Source organism: Dipodomys spectabilis, unplaced genomic scaffold (genome assembly GCF_019054845.1).
Source record: "Dipodomys spectabilis isolate Male_0828 unplaced genomic scaffold, ASM1905484v1 ptg000137l, whole genome shotgun sequence".
NCBI classification, from domain to species: Eukaryota; Metazoa; Chordata; class Mammalia; order Rodentia; family Heteromyidae; genus Dipodomys; species Dipodomys spectabilis.
Genome location: NW_024870814.1, coordinates 10,949,410 through 10,963,796, shown reverse-complemented (window position 1 = coordinate 10,963,796; position 14,387 = coordinate 10,949,410). Strand labels below are relative to the sequence as shown.

Here is a 14,387-nt window from a genome sequence, read left to right as displayed (position 1 = left end):
ATCTGTTGTTGTTAGAGTTCTTGATTATAGCCATTCTAACTGGAGTGAGGTGGTATCTCAATGTGTTTTGATTTGCATTTCTTTTATGGCTAGGGATGTTGAGCGTTTCTTCATGTGTCTACTGGCCATCCTTCTTTCTTCTTCAGAGAAGTTTCTCTTTAAGTCTTTCGCCCACTTACTTATTGGGCAGTTGTTTCTTTGAGGATTTGTTGTTGGGGGGTTTAATTTTTTGAGTTCCAAGTATATTTTAGATATGAGACCCTTGTCCATTGTATGGCACCAACATCAAATACAGTGAAAATAGTGGTTATAATGTGGGGGAGTAACATACAAAGAAACATAAAATCACATGGTACATAATGAAAATGTTAGAAACAATAGTAGGAAAGAAAAAAAAATATTTGTTTCCCAATCTTTGGGTTTATTTCACTAAACATCATGACCTTTTCTATTTGTCCTACACATGTACAGTTATTACAACAAAGCTAATCCATGGGACCTGTTTGTTTGTGCCTGGCTTAATTCACTTATTATAAATGTTTCCATTTCCTAAGAAATGTGGCAATGTCATTCTTTCTGATGGAGGCAAGGTGGGCAAGGTATGTCTTTTTAAGGCAGCAGATAGAAGCATCTTGTTTTTTGATCCAACTAGACAGTGTTTTTCACTTAATTGGAGAGTTAAGTCCATTAATATTGAGAGTTAGGACTGAAAGGTGTTTGGTAGTTCCTGCCATGTTATCCATATTCTTGGGGGCAGTGCCAACTGGACTTTTCCTGTGCTTCTTGGATTCTCTGTTTGGGAGCTGTTTCTTGGCCTTTATTATGCTCTTTTTGATTTTCTATGTTTAGGACTTCTTTAAGTATCTTTAGTAGGACTGGTTTTTTGGTCCATTTTATATATATACACACACAGCAAAACAAAATGCCCAATACAGAAAAATGGCATCTGAGGATGTCCAGGTATGAATGAATACACCAGAATATTACATTTTGCAATTGCTTGCTTCCACCTCTCCTCCAACCCAATAAAGGAGGACAGGCCATTCTGCTCACAGCGGTGGTTTCCCTATTCCATTTTCTAAAGACAGTGTTTCATGTGAATGTTAGCAAAAAGATACCTAAAATGTAATATGTTACTATCTCTACATTTAACATACATTGGGCACTTCTAAACATCTAGAGAGACTAGATGTTTTCAAGTAAGGACACAGTCTGCCCACTATATACATGGGCAGTCTTCACTGACTGCACACATGTGACTAATTATAATCTGAAAAGTGTCTTCAAACTAGGAATATTCTAGAACCTTTCTCCACCTACCCAGTGTGCTAGAATGCTCAGATTTTCAGAAGACCTTTTCTAGGAATTTTAGCACAGAACATACAAAGTCTACTAACTATTTTTATCATACACTGGCAACCTCTCTAACATCTAGAATGCCTAGATGTAAGTTAGGACTCCTTTGTCCTTTATATACACTATGTACACAAGAAAGTAGAACAAAATGGGACAATGTTACCCTTCACTGTAAGCACTGGCGTGGCCTTTTTGTATTTCTTTCACCTGGTACCAAGGCATAAGCACCATGCCTACAACTCCAGCGGTTAACCGTTTTCCCTCCCCCCAAAATGGCATTTAAAATACATCAGGCATTCAGAATATCCAAGGTCCTTAAGCACAGTCAGCTCTGCATGCAGCAAGGGGGATGAGCTGCACACAGATCAATGGCTCTCGCTGGAAAACGTCTTTGCCAGGCCCCTCTTCCTTCTCACAGGTCTTCTGTTCCATGTCCTCCAACCAGGGAATGGAACAAACGCGGAGTGCGGCTCTGGCTGTGTCCCCTGGAGGTAGTCTCTAACCGCCACTCCAGGTCACTTCCAGAAGATGTTTCTATGGTCTTTACAAACCCATGGCGTTGACAGGTGCGACTTCCTGCGTCTCCTTTATCACTGGTTGGCAACTTCTTCGCATCCAGAAGGCCAGGTGGACGAAAGGTAGTCTTTGAGAAGGTTGGGGAAGTTGAGAGCCCCCTTTCTATATGATGGACACAGACCTACCAGCGGCCCACAAACCTTGGTGGGCTCTGGTGGGCACCTGTGTCACCCGTGGCCATCACTCTACCGTTTCTCAGCGGGCACCAGCCCAACCGCCCGGGCCGCCAACCGCTGCCCCTGCCTCCATCCGGGGTTCCGCTCAACTGCCAGGACCCTTAGGGCCTTTGTGTGTCCTTGTCGCGGGGTGCGGCCTCTCTGTGGGGCAGGGAGGTCACCCCAGGTCCCGGATCGGCAGCCTAGAATGCTGGTGAGCTTCCAAGGCCTCCTGCGGTCTCCATCCTCTAGCCGGTGAAAGCCTCCGACTTGGTCACCTGGCTGTGTCATGCCTGTCACCACGCAAGGGCGCTGCGTCCTTGGCAGCTGGGCGAGGTCTTCCTCTGGACCCGGCAACGTGGAGCACCATCGCTACCAATCATTGCAGCGGGGCGCGGGGATGCGTGGAGCTCTTTGCTGCAAGAGCCCCCCATGTCTGCCGGACATAGATTGCATACAGGCCTATCCCCGGGGACTCTGCTCAGCCTCAGGCCTGGGGCCGCAAGGCACCGAAGGCCCGGGGAAGCAGGCCATGCTCCGTCCCTCTTGGTACTCTCGACCAGGTAGGACTGGTTTTATGGAGATATATTGCTTTAATATTTATTTGATGTGGAAGCTTTTTATTTGTGCTCCCATTATGAAGGACAGTTTTAATGGGTGCATCATTCTTGGTTGATAGTTGTGTGTCTTTAAGTCATGGCAAACATCTTCCAGACTCTTCTTGCATTAATTGTCTCTGCTGAGAAAGCTGCAGTCATTCTGATTGTTTTCCCTTTATAGCTGGATGGTCGTTTCTCCCTGATAGCTTTAAGGATCCTTTTTGGTCTCACTTGATCTTGTGCAGACTACAATGTGGGATGAACTGTTCTGGTCTGGTCTATTTGGGGTTCCAAAGGATTCTTGTATCTGAATGGGCCTATCTTTTTGGATGTTTGGGAAGTTCTTTCTCTAATGTCTAGGCTCTTTTCAATCCCAAAGATTCTATCTTCGGCATGGTCTAACCTACTGTGAAGATTTTTCTACTTTGCTTTTTATTCCTGTCCTTCTAATTGGTCAGATTTGATGGCTTCAAATTCTTTTTTGGAGCTTGGTTTTAGATCTTGTATAGACTTCTTTCCCTCCTTCATTTGTTTTTCAGTGTTCATTCTCAAATCCCTTACTTGATTGCTTATAGTTTCATTGGACTCCCTTTCCTTCTGTTGGGGTTCATTCAGCATTCCTTTTGTGTACTCCATGGATTCCTCCAGCTTTCTGTTTGTGGATTCCATGATGCCTCTATTAATCTTTGTCTAGTCTCATCCTGCTCATGCAATTCCTCTATTAATCTTTGGTTAGCCTCCTCACTCTCACGACATTCCTGTATTCATCTTTGGTTAGCCTCATCACACTCACACATTTCCCTTCCATGCTCATGCATTTTCCTGTCACACTCACACAGAGTCCTTTGCAGGCTTTCAATCTTTTCATTCAGCATGGTTACCAGTAGTGTTTGTGGAGGATTTTGGGAACTCCCCTCTGTTTTATTCATTAACTGCTCTGTTGCCTGATTATCATGGGTGGTGGGAGTTGAGATACCTAGACTTTCCTTTTTTCTTCTGTTTCTCTGACTTGTTCTGCCAATTTGGGTATGAAAGCAAAACCAATTCTGAAATAGAAGACTATTTTAAAACAAGCATGAACCATAGACCTGTTGTTACATAGACTGACACAGTCGAACTGTCCACAGAAGCAATCTAGTTCAACAATAAACTAGGAATCAATGGACAAAGAAAAATCAAATAAGGAGTCAGCAGACCAGAAATTAATAGGTTTAAGGAGAATTGTGAGTAGAAAATAAGATTGGAGGAATGTAGGGATGGAAAGTGAGAGAAGGAATATAACCAATACCTAAATTCAGAGAGAGGGAAGTGATAGAAGGAAAGGAGAAGAGAGAAAAAGAAAAAGGAAAAATTAAAAAATTTACTGTGGGGGAGGGACATACAAAGCAACAAAGAAATAATCTTATAAATGTGTTAGAAAATATCGCATGAAAGAAAAAAAACATTTGAATACGTAACTTAGGGTTCATTTTCCTAACATCAACTTATCTGTCATTTTCTCCTTAACCCCTGCTTTCACTGTACTTGATGACAGTATAATTTGTGGAGGTGAAGGGAAAAAACAAATTGTTTAAATAGGGATACAGGTGAACCCATTGCAACAATGAGATGCACAAGTTGTTATGTTGAAAACGAACTTTACAACTTTGGTGGGGGGGAGTAGGATTGGGTGTGGGAGTGGGGGTGGGGGGGGTAGGGTGGTGGGAGGAAGGGAACGGAAGGGGAAACGAAGTAGGAGGCTACAATGCTTGATAAGGAATGTACTCATGATATTGCCCATGTAATTATAACCCCTCTGTACAGTATTTTCACAATAAAATATAAATAAAAAGTAATTGAAAATTTAAAAATGAAATACTTTAAAATTATTTAAGCATAAATACATATTACTACAATTAAAGGAGTTAAGACTGACAGTTTGTGAGCTGAGTAACTGATATCTGAATTAAGTATGCACATAATGAAGGATAAACTATAATGATTGAAGACAAGTATATATCTGGTGAAGAACAAAATTATAAAGATAATTAAAAAAAGAAACAACAAAAACAAATAAAGAAACCTAATATTTAAATGATGAAAAAAACCAACAGTTTTTTTCAAATTCTTTAATTGTGATTAAGTGATTACATAATTTTCCTAATTTCACAGTATTGTGGAATAGTGATGCTAGTTAAAGTCACAAACACATTCTAACTTTCATGGGGCAAATTGTCTGTCATGGTCAATAACATTTATGAGTTCTATGAGCTTTGACAATACAGTTATTTCTTCCACACTGGGTGATATGTACCTTTCTTTTGTTTTGCATAGTCAGTTGTTCCCTCTTTCCAGCTTGTTCCCTCCCTGCCATCGCTGCCATTGAGTTGCTTAGTTCATTTTGATCAATGACCAGTGCAGCTAATGGGCCCGGCTGTTTTATGTTTTTCCCTGGTTCCCTCTAGTTCTGTGTCTTCCTCCTGGTTTCCCTCTGGTGTGCATATATATGCCATATATGTGATCAGCAGCATGGGGTTATTTAGTAGTGATTCTACCAGATGAGTGGAAGTCTTTGTTTATTTTTGTTGTTGTTGTTCCTAATGTGATATTTATTTTCAATTGTTTTTTAAGCCTTGTCATCTTTGTCATATCAACTTTACATTTTTGGATTTAACATCCAGTTATGAGGGAGACCATGTGTCATTTGTCTCTTTGTTTACCTCCCTCAACATGATTTCTTCTGGCTCCATCCATTTCCCTGCAAATGCCATTATTTTGTCTTTTATAAAGGCTGCATAATATTCCATTGTATATAGATACCACAGTTTTTGGATCCATTCATCTGTGGTGGGACATCTGGGTTGTTTTCCTATCATGGCTATTGGGAACAGTGCTGCAATAAACATGGAAGTGCATGTGTCCTTTTATACTGGTTCCTGTCGTTCAGGATAAATGCTGAGAAGTGGTATGGCTGGGTCATAGGGAAGTCAATATTTTGCTTTCTGAGGACTCTGCAGACTGCTTTCCAAAATGGTTGTATAAGTGTACATTCCCACCAGCAGTTCCTCTTTCTCCGCATCCCCTGTAGCATTTGTCATTGGCTGATTTTAGAATGTGGACCATTCTGATTGGGGTAAGGTGGTATCTCAGGGTTTTTATTTGCATTTCCTTTACAACCAGGGATGGTGAACATTTTCTCATGTGTTTCTTTGCCATTTTTAATCTCTTCTTCTGAGAAGTCTCACTTTACTTCCCTTGCCCATTTAGAAATTAGGTTTTTAGGTTTGGGAGGGATTAGTTTCTTAAGTTCCCTGTATATACTGGATATTAACCCCATGTCTGATATATTTCTGGCAAATATTTTTCCCCAGTTAGTTGGTTGTCTTTCTAGCTTGGTTGCTATAGCTTTAAATGTGCAGACAATTTTTAGATTAAGGTAGTCCCATTTGTCCAGTCTCTGTCCAGTTTGTTGTGACCCCAGGACTCTGTTCAGGAAGTTCCTGCCTATGCCTATAAATTCAAGAGTCTCTCCTACTCTGTCCTGCAGTAGTTTCAGAGATTCAGGTTTGATGTTAAGGTCTTTTATCCATTTTGAGTTGATGCTGGTGCATGCTGATAGGCTGGGGTCCACTTTTAGTTTTCTGCATGTAGCCTCCCAGTTTTCCCAGCACCAGTAGTTGAAGAAGCTGTTTCTTCCACTGTATGTCTTTGGCTCCTTTGCAAATAGCAGCTGATTATAGGTGTGTGGTGTTATTTCTGAATTTTCTACTCTATTCCATTGGTCTTCGGGTCTTTTTTGTGCTAGTAGCATGCTGTCTTTGTTAGTATGGCTCTATAGTAGAGTTTGATGTCCAGCATCGAGATCCCTCCCATGTTGAGTTTTTTGCCTGGAATTGTTTTGGATATTCTTAGTCTTTTGTTGTTCCATATGAATTTTTGGTTCGTTTTGTGTATTTCAGAAATGTACATCATTGGGTTTGTTAGGAATTGCATTGAATTTGTGTACTAATTTTGTCAGTATGTCCATTTTCATTATGTTAAGTCTGCTACCTAAGAGCATGGAAGGTCTTTCCATTTCTTAGTGTCCTCTATAATTTCTTTCTTTAAATTTTTATAGTTTTCATTAAATAGTTCTTTTACATCTTTGGTTAGGTTAAATCCTAAATACTTTATTTTTGGGAGTGTTATTGTGAATGGGATTGCTTCCTATATTTCCCTTTCTACTTGTCCATTGTCGGTGTACAGGAAGATGACTGATTTTTGTGGGTGGTTTTTGTATCCTGCTACTTTGCTGAAGTGGTTTATAATTTCTAAGAGTTTGGGGATGGAGTTTTTGGGATCATGAAAGTAGATTATCATCTCATCTGAAAAAGGGATAGTTTAACTTCTTCCTTCCCTATGTGGATCTTTTTAATGTCTTTTTCTGGCCTTATTGCCCTGGCTAAGGATTCCAGGTCTATATTGAAGAGGAGTGTAGACAGTGGGCATCCTTGCATTGTTCCTGATTTTAGGAGAATTGGTTGTAGTTTTTCCCTATTAAGTGTAATATTCAAGCAACAGTTTTTTAAACCAAAAAACATTTTAACAAAACTAGGCAGAAAAAAAAAAAGGGTTCTTCAATTTTTTTTGATGGGGGGAATCTTGTGTCTCCCTGTGTCTGTAACCAGTCTCTTGGTGAGTCTTTGTTTTACTTGTGGTGTTTGGTTTTCCTGTGGTTTGGTTAGTTTCTTAAATCAGCTTGTTTGAGCAGGCAAATGAAGCTCTGTCTTACCTGAGTCTTTACGACAATCCTCTCAGGTTGGTTCAGTGGAAGTGTGATCTACTTTGACTATCACAAAAGAGGGATGTGGCTGTTTTCTCCAGCTTAGAGTTGCTGTGCGGGAGCTAGGTTGTAGTCAACGCTGTGGAAAGTTAGCAATCAGTAGCTTTCTTCCGGATGGTCTAGCTCCTGAGAGAGTCAAGCAGGCCAGCATGTAGCTATTCTCAGGATTTATGTGTAACAAGTTTCCAATTATTTTACTTTTACCCTCCAGCAGCTGGAGTTGCTGCCTATGCTGCATGGGTAGGTTAGCTTCTGGGTCTATTTACCCACTGAGGGACAGTCTGCCCTGCCCAAGTGGAGCTCCCTCTGCTTGGGAAGGACAACTTTCCACAAGGATTGAGCTGAGACCCACAGGTCACTTTCCTATGACCTGTTGAATGGCTCCTTATTCTAAGGCCTGAGTTAGATGTTAGCTGCTCTGGCCTGGTCTTTCTCAATATCAAACATGGAGTTCTTCTCCAGGGCTGAGGGATGAGCTACCATTCCACTGCTGCTCTATAAGAAGGAGTAAGGATATCTTGATGGTACTCGCACCTTTCCCTTGGTTTCTGGGCCATCTACCGTATGTGACTATCTATGGTCAGCAGGATGAAGATTTTCACTCTTTGTCAGTTCTTGCTTGTGGTGAGTAGAATCTGCTTTTACACTGCCTCTGGTGCCTTTGTCCTGGACTCTTGTTGTAGATATGGTGGCCACGGTAGCAGCTGCTGCTGCCACTCCCACAGACCCTAGAGTGTTCAAATCTTTCTCTGGAACCAAGCTGCCTGAAGTTTTTCTCTCTGGCCAAACTCTTTGTACTATGATGGCATACTTGGTGTGACTCTAGCCTTAGATTTGCCACTGGAACAGTAAAACTGGTTTCTACCTGAGAGCTTATTTAGCCCCCATGTTCTCCTCTGCCATCTTCTTCCAGACTCTCTTGGTTTACATCGTTACCTGCAGCAACTTTTTCAAAAGTTAATGCAAAGAATGGAAATAATAGTAGAGAGAACATCTGAAGAGACAATTCTAAAAATGATAAATAAAACATGACAAAATCTACAAAGCAGCGTGATTTTATCATTTAACATACATCACATTTCAAGAAATGTCCTTGAAGATAAACTTCTGGACCGTAGGAAAAATATTGGCAACAAACAAAATGCATGTACATGAAGTATGACTGAACAATCATCTCTCTCTTGCTCTCTCTGTCTCTCTCTGATCATACATACACACACACACATGCACATATACACACATACATAGACACACACACAATGGATTTTTTTTCCATTGTAAAAGAAGGATGCTTTCTGTGAACGGCTATGGAATGATACAAGTATATATTGTTAATAAATTGAAGAAGTATTTGGAATATATTTCATATAAAGTTGAAGAAAAACTATTTGGTATTCTAATATAAGCAGGAAAAAACCCCTAAACTACAAGCATACAGCAAGTGAGTGTGATACCCAGTACCTGTGATACCCAGCAATGTGACAGAAGGATTAGAGATGTGATTTTACTTTGAGCATGACTTCCTTCATTTTGTTAATTCTCACTTGGTGTGCAATATCAAACTTACACATATACAAAAGGAATAGATGATGAGAAAAATAAAGAAAGGTGAAATTATGATTCTTTAAGAGGAAAAGGAAAATGTGAATGTCAGAGAGAATATTTGTGAATAAGAATCCACTCTCCTGAATGATTAGCTAGCCTTACAGTCAGGTCAGTAGGTAATTTATTAAAAATAATATACAAACATTATTCTAAAATATCTAGGTGAACATAATTTGATATAATGAAGGTTGGAATTTTATTTCTCAAGTAAAGAATTAAAATTATGAATTAAAGAAGCACCAATCATACAGTTTTCATGTATAACACCCCAGATCTCTGTGACCAGAAATGTAATTGAGGAAGAAGAGCTGAGACATTAAATAGTACAACATAAGAACACTGAAGAATTCCTAAAACATTTTGTATTCTTTCCTTTTTTTGGAACCAGGAATCAAAATAGTATGTCAAGCACCATTCTCATCTTCATACATAGTGCTCATCTCATGACAAAAGAAATTCAAATAAGTTCATGAAAGTACATGATTTAGGAAATCAATGGTTTAGTGAAGATAACAGACCATCAAACAGGTGTTTCCCAGACCCCAGGAGATTAACAATTGAAGAAGATGAGATCCAACTGGAACTGAGAATTTGAAGACAAGCTTTCCTCCTTGACCATCATTTCTTTCTGCCTGTTAAAGCTTTAAGAGGCTGCTCAAGGGGTCTGCTCCAGGCTACATGAAAGATGTACTTCCCAAGACTAAATGGTAGCACAATTGGTTCTTATCTCTTGGTTTACTGTTGTCTCATCTCTTTAGTTCTGTGTTTCTCTGACAGAGATTTAATAACTTCCTGGGTTGGAGAGTTGAGAGGTGATGGTCTGTTTGGTTTGAAAGTATGTTAAACTTGTTTTCCCCATCATGGGCATGTGAGAGAAAAAGGGGAAACAAATGCAAGTTTGAATTTTTAAACATACAAATTTGGCCAGTAATACAAACTGCCTAGGGAGAATACAGAGGAGGGAAAGGAGAGGTAGAGGAGAAGAAAGGCAAAAATTTACATTGGTGTAAAAATCAGTTTTGGGAATTCTAGAACCCAATGGAACAATGCACTGAATAGGTATGTTATGACTTGATTATGGCAGAAGAATCAATGAATATATTACAATATAAGTTTTTAGTAAAAAAAGTCAATGAAAAAATGAACAGATAATTCCTCAGAATATTATAGGTTAATGTAGTGATTACTATGGTAAGATTGTGTATAAAACCTATAAAGAAAAAGATATAAATAAGACAAAAATGTTTGAAAAATAACTCAAAAAGAGATTTACTTTTGCATTAAGAGATCTACTGAATCACAATCAGGTAAACACAGATAAAAAGCTGTTATACAGGAAAGGAGAGTCTTCAAGAAAATTATGTCTATTTGCACAGGAAAATTCTATAAAGTCTTGGATTAATTTTATCATTAATAATTGAAGTTAGAGTATAGTAGAATGGGATATGTGACAATCAATAGAAAAGCCAAACAAGAATATTGTATTCATGACCCCATACCTCAAAATTGAAGGCAAAATAATAACATTGTTTTTTTAACTGCAAATGAAGGGGAATTGGTATCTGCAGATATACTTTGGCAGAACTAGAAGCCTTTTAGAACCAAAGGAAGTGATAGGAAGGGCACTGAACCTATGAGGGGAAAAGACCTCAGAAGGATTTCAGAAACAAGAAGCTGAAACCAAATAAAAGTTCTCTGTTCAACACATGTGATGGTCAAGTCTAGGAAACAAACAAACTATAATGCCACATGTTGGGAATGTCACCTCAGTATATTACAGCCTCTGTTATGTAGTGGATGAGGGGCCTTTGAGTAACTTGATACTGAATTCCATGGTTTGTCTGAATTGTATATCTGTGATAAACATTGTACATTTATTTTTGCTCTCTACATTAATGTAGTTTATACTAAGCAAAATAAAATGACCAGACCTAAACTTGTAAACAAATATCTAGAGAATAAATAAGAATGACTCTATATTTATGGAAATGCATCCTTATCAAGAAAACTGTAAAGCATATCAGAGCAGGTTGAAGAATTAGGCAGCAGACAAGAGCAGGAGGAATCATGAAGGCATTCCCTTTCTAGGGAACACACATTAGATTTCTCTTGCTTTACTTGGTCCAAGTTAATGTCATTTGCTCACAGGAGAGGCCCCACCCTCCTGTGTCTGTTTCCATCTCACCTGACAGTTTGTCTCTCACCATTGCACCCACCAGGACATTTGCATATTGTTCCCTAGAGAGGAGCTCCCTTGCAATTCAACATAAAAACTCAGCTCTAAGCTTGCTTGGACTGACCAGCACTGCTTACTCTCAAAATGAGGTGCCCAGTTCAGCTCCTGGGGCTGCTTATGCTCTGGGTATCAGGTAGGAACACACTAGAGCTGAGGAAGGAGATGGGGAGCGGCTGAGATCTGTTCCCCATGAGTGTTATGTCTACTCCTGCATATTTGCCCTCTTGAATGGAAATGTGGCATGTGTATCTTTGAGAGTGAGGAAGATTCCAGAAGGAGCAAAGACCCTGTTTTACAAATTCTGATGTGTGTGTGTGTGTGTTCATCATGTATTTAATGAACATTTTGTTGGATGAAACAAAAAATTTAAAAAAATTATAGCCTGCAATAAGATAATTGTGAAAATGTCTCATGATGCCTATAATTAACCCTGTCCACTTTTCTAATTATTTTAGGATCCAGTGGAGATGCTATATTGACTCAGACTCCACTCTCTCTGCCTTCACCCTGGGAGAGCCAGTCTCCATCTCCTGTAGGTCGAGTCAGAGTCTCTTATATAGTGATGGAAACACCTATTTGTACTGGCTCCTACAGAAGCCAGGCAAGTCTCCACATGCCCTAATCTATTTGGTTTCCAACCAATATTCTGGGGTCCCAGACAGATTCAGTGGCAGTGGGTCAGGCACAGATTTCACATTGAAAATCAGCAGGGTGGAGGCTGAGGATGTTGGTGTTTATTACTGCTTTCAACATACACATGTTCCTCCCACACTGATACAGCCCTGAACAAAAACCACCCTGACTGGTGTAGCAGAACTGTCACGTGTAGCTTTTTATAGGAGCACCACAACAGCTTTTCTGAGTGAATGTTAGAGCAAGAAGCTAGAGAAGTCAGGATAGTAAGTCACTTGTGCTCTCTGAACCAAGAATTTCTGATACCCTTTAGGATATTGCACCAAAAGCCATGGAATTGCACAGGCAGCCATATGGCTCCTTTGGCTGATGGGATGATAATGCATCATATCGTTTAATAAATACTCATTCTGATTCCATTTTCTTCTCCATCATTTGTCCACTGGATTTGAACACTTCCAATTGGATAGTTAATATTAAAAACTAGTGCTTTCCAAATAATTCTCATCTTTGGCTGTGGTGATGGGATTTACCAGCTCAGTATTAGCCTAAGCTATATTGTGACTTCCAGCCCTTAAGGGAACATGTGCACACAGCATGTCCAGTTGTGGGAGATGAGAGAGGGCTGCAGGATCAGTGCTGTCCCAAGTAGGTCACCAGAGTCCTCTGCAGTGAACAGGTCACTGCTTGTGCTCAAGGGCACAGACTGTGTCCTAAGCTTCATCATGCCCAGGCTAAGAGTGAGGGAAGGACAGCCGAGTGACTGTCCATTATTCCCTAGATTTCCTTCTCAGTTTCAGAATTTAAAATGATAAGTTATACAATTAAATATTAGTTTTCCAATTAATTAATTAATAACTAATTTACTTCATATACACAATAGACATATAGCTTTTGCATTCATGCATTTATGAAGTGTTTCTCCGTGTTCTGATAAGAACAGACTCCAGTGGATTTAAGACTCTGTTCTTCGGACTCTGCTGATTCTCCTCATTACCCCAGTCCCTCAGAAGCAGTGAGAACAGCCCTTGAGCATCCTTCCAACACAGTCCTGGCCTGGGAGCTTTTTCCCGGGCCAGGAGGCTTTTCTGGAGGTTGGTTTAAGAGCTTTGCGCCCATTGGCCTTGACTCTTCTTGGCTTGGGCAGGCGCTCGCTGCTTGCACACGTTGCTCTCGGTCTTGGCGAAGCCTCAGGTACAGCTCTCGCCAGGACTCACCCTCTGCCGGTTTTTCATCCTTGAATGCTTTGCAACAGCGGATTTGCCACAGCCTGTCTGTACCACTGTGCGCCACAGTCCTCGGGTGAGTGTTCCCTTGAGGCTGGTGCGCAGAAGGGGTAGAAATCTGGGAAATGGGTGCTAGGAGAATGCAGGGCGGCCTGGGAGTGGCTGGACTGCTGTGTTGCGGGAGTCCCTGGACATCCTGGGGGCACCAGGGAGCGAGGGAGTCTGGCTTTGGTCCAGAGTACAGTGGCATTTTCAGGGACTTTCTGACAAAAGGCAAGGCCATCTCTTCCCCTCCCTCTCCCTGTCCCCCTTTGCCTTCTGCTCCCCTTCCCCCTTCCCTTTCATCTCCTTTTACCCCTTCCTCAACACCTCCTCCTTCCCCTTCCTCTTTTCCCACTTCCCAGGGCTCAGAGGCTCCCAGCCTAGATGAAGAGAAGGAGGACATCTTTTTCAGGTCAGGCAGCTGACCCGAATAGGCCTGAAGCCCAGGGGAATTAGCAGTGTCAGTGCTGAGCTGCACCATTGGCACCCTGGCTTCTTCTGTGGAATTGACGGGACTGGCTGGATTGGCGGCTGAGATTGGTGCCAGCTGTGGCACCTGGTTTTCCTGGATCTCGCTTGCCCTTGGGACTGAGCTGTGCACGGAATCCGAGGGTCTTCTGGGGCCGATGGAGCCATTCCTTTTCAGGCATCCTTGAGCCAAGGCAGCTGCACAAATCCTGCCCTTGGTCTTCTGTCTCCTCGGCAGCAGCTGGGTCTGGTTGAGGGCATCCTCGAAAGACTGTGGAGGTGCGCGGAATTCATTCTGTTGCTGGGATTCGCTCTGGTGATTGCGCCCCGCGCAGCTTCGCTGCCTGCGTCTCTGGCTTGCCAGAGGTCTGCTTGACCTTAGAGGGCAAGGGGCCTGAACTTCTCTTCCCCTCTTCAGAGGATCGGCACCCATCTTTTGGTCTGGCCCCAGCCTGTCCCTGGGGTTCACAAGGGAGACTTTCTTTTGGGAGCCCTGGTGGATCCTGAGACTGCTGGACCAGAAGGCACAGGTTGACAGGCATGTCCCGGATACCAGTGGGCCCAGGGTCCCGCGAGACTCCAGAGCTGTCCACAGCCCAACGATGAGACCTGCTGCTGCCCTCAGAGGACTCTGGGTCCACTCGGGGACGCTTCTCCCGCCTGCTCCTGGGACAAGGGCTGGCAGACCGC

At 41.6% G+C, this 14,387-nt stretch overlaps 2 pseudogenes across 1 annotated transcript; both read left to right on the top strand.

Annotated features, from left to right (window-relative positions):
- The window catches only part of LOC122116688, a 247,471-nt pseudogene that overhangs the window by 118,338 nt on the left and 114,746 nt on the right, over positions 1-14,387 (top strand).
- LOC122116674 lies at positions 11,413-12,163 on the top strand (annotated as a pseudogene). The gene is made up of 2 exons (XR_006149005.1): positions 11,413-11,461; positions 11,784-12,163. The product of XR_006149005.1 is annotated as an immunoglobulin kappa variable 2-29-like (transcript).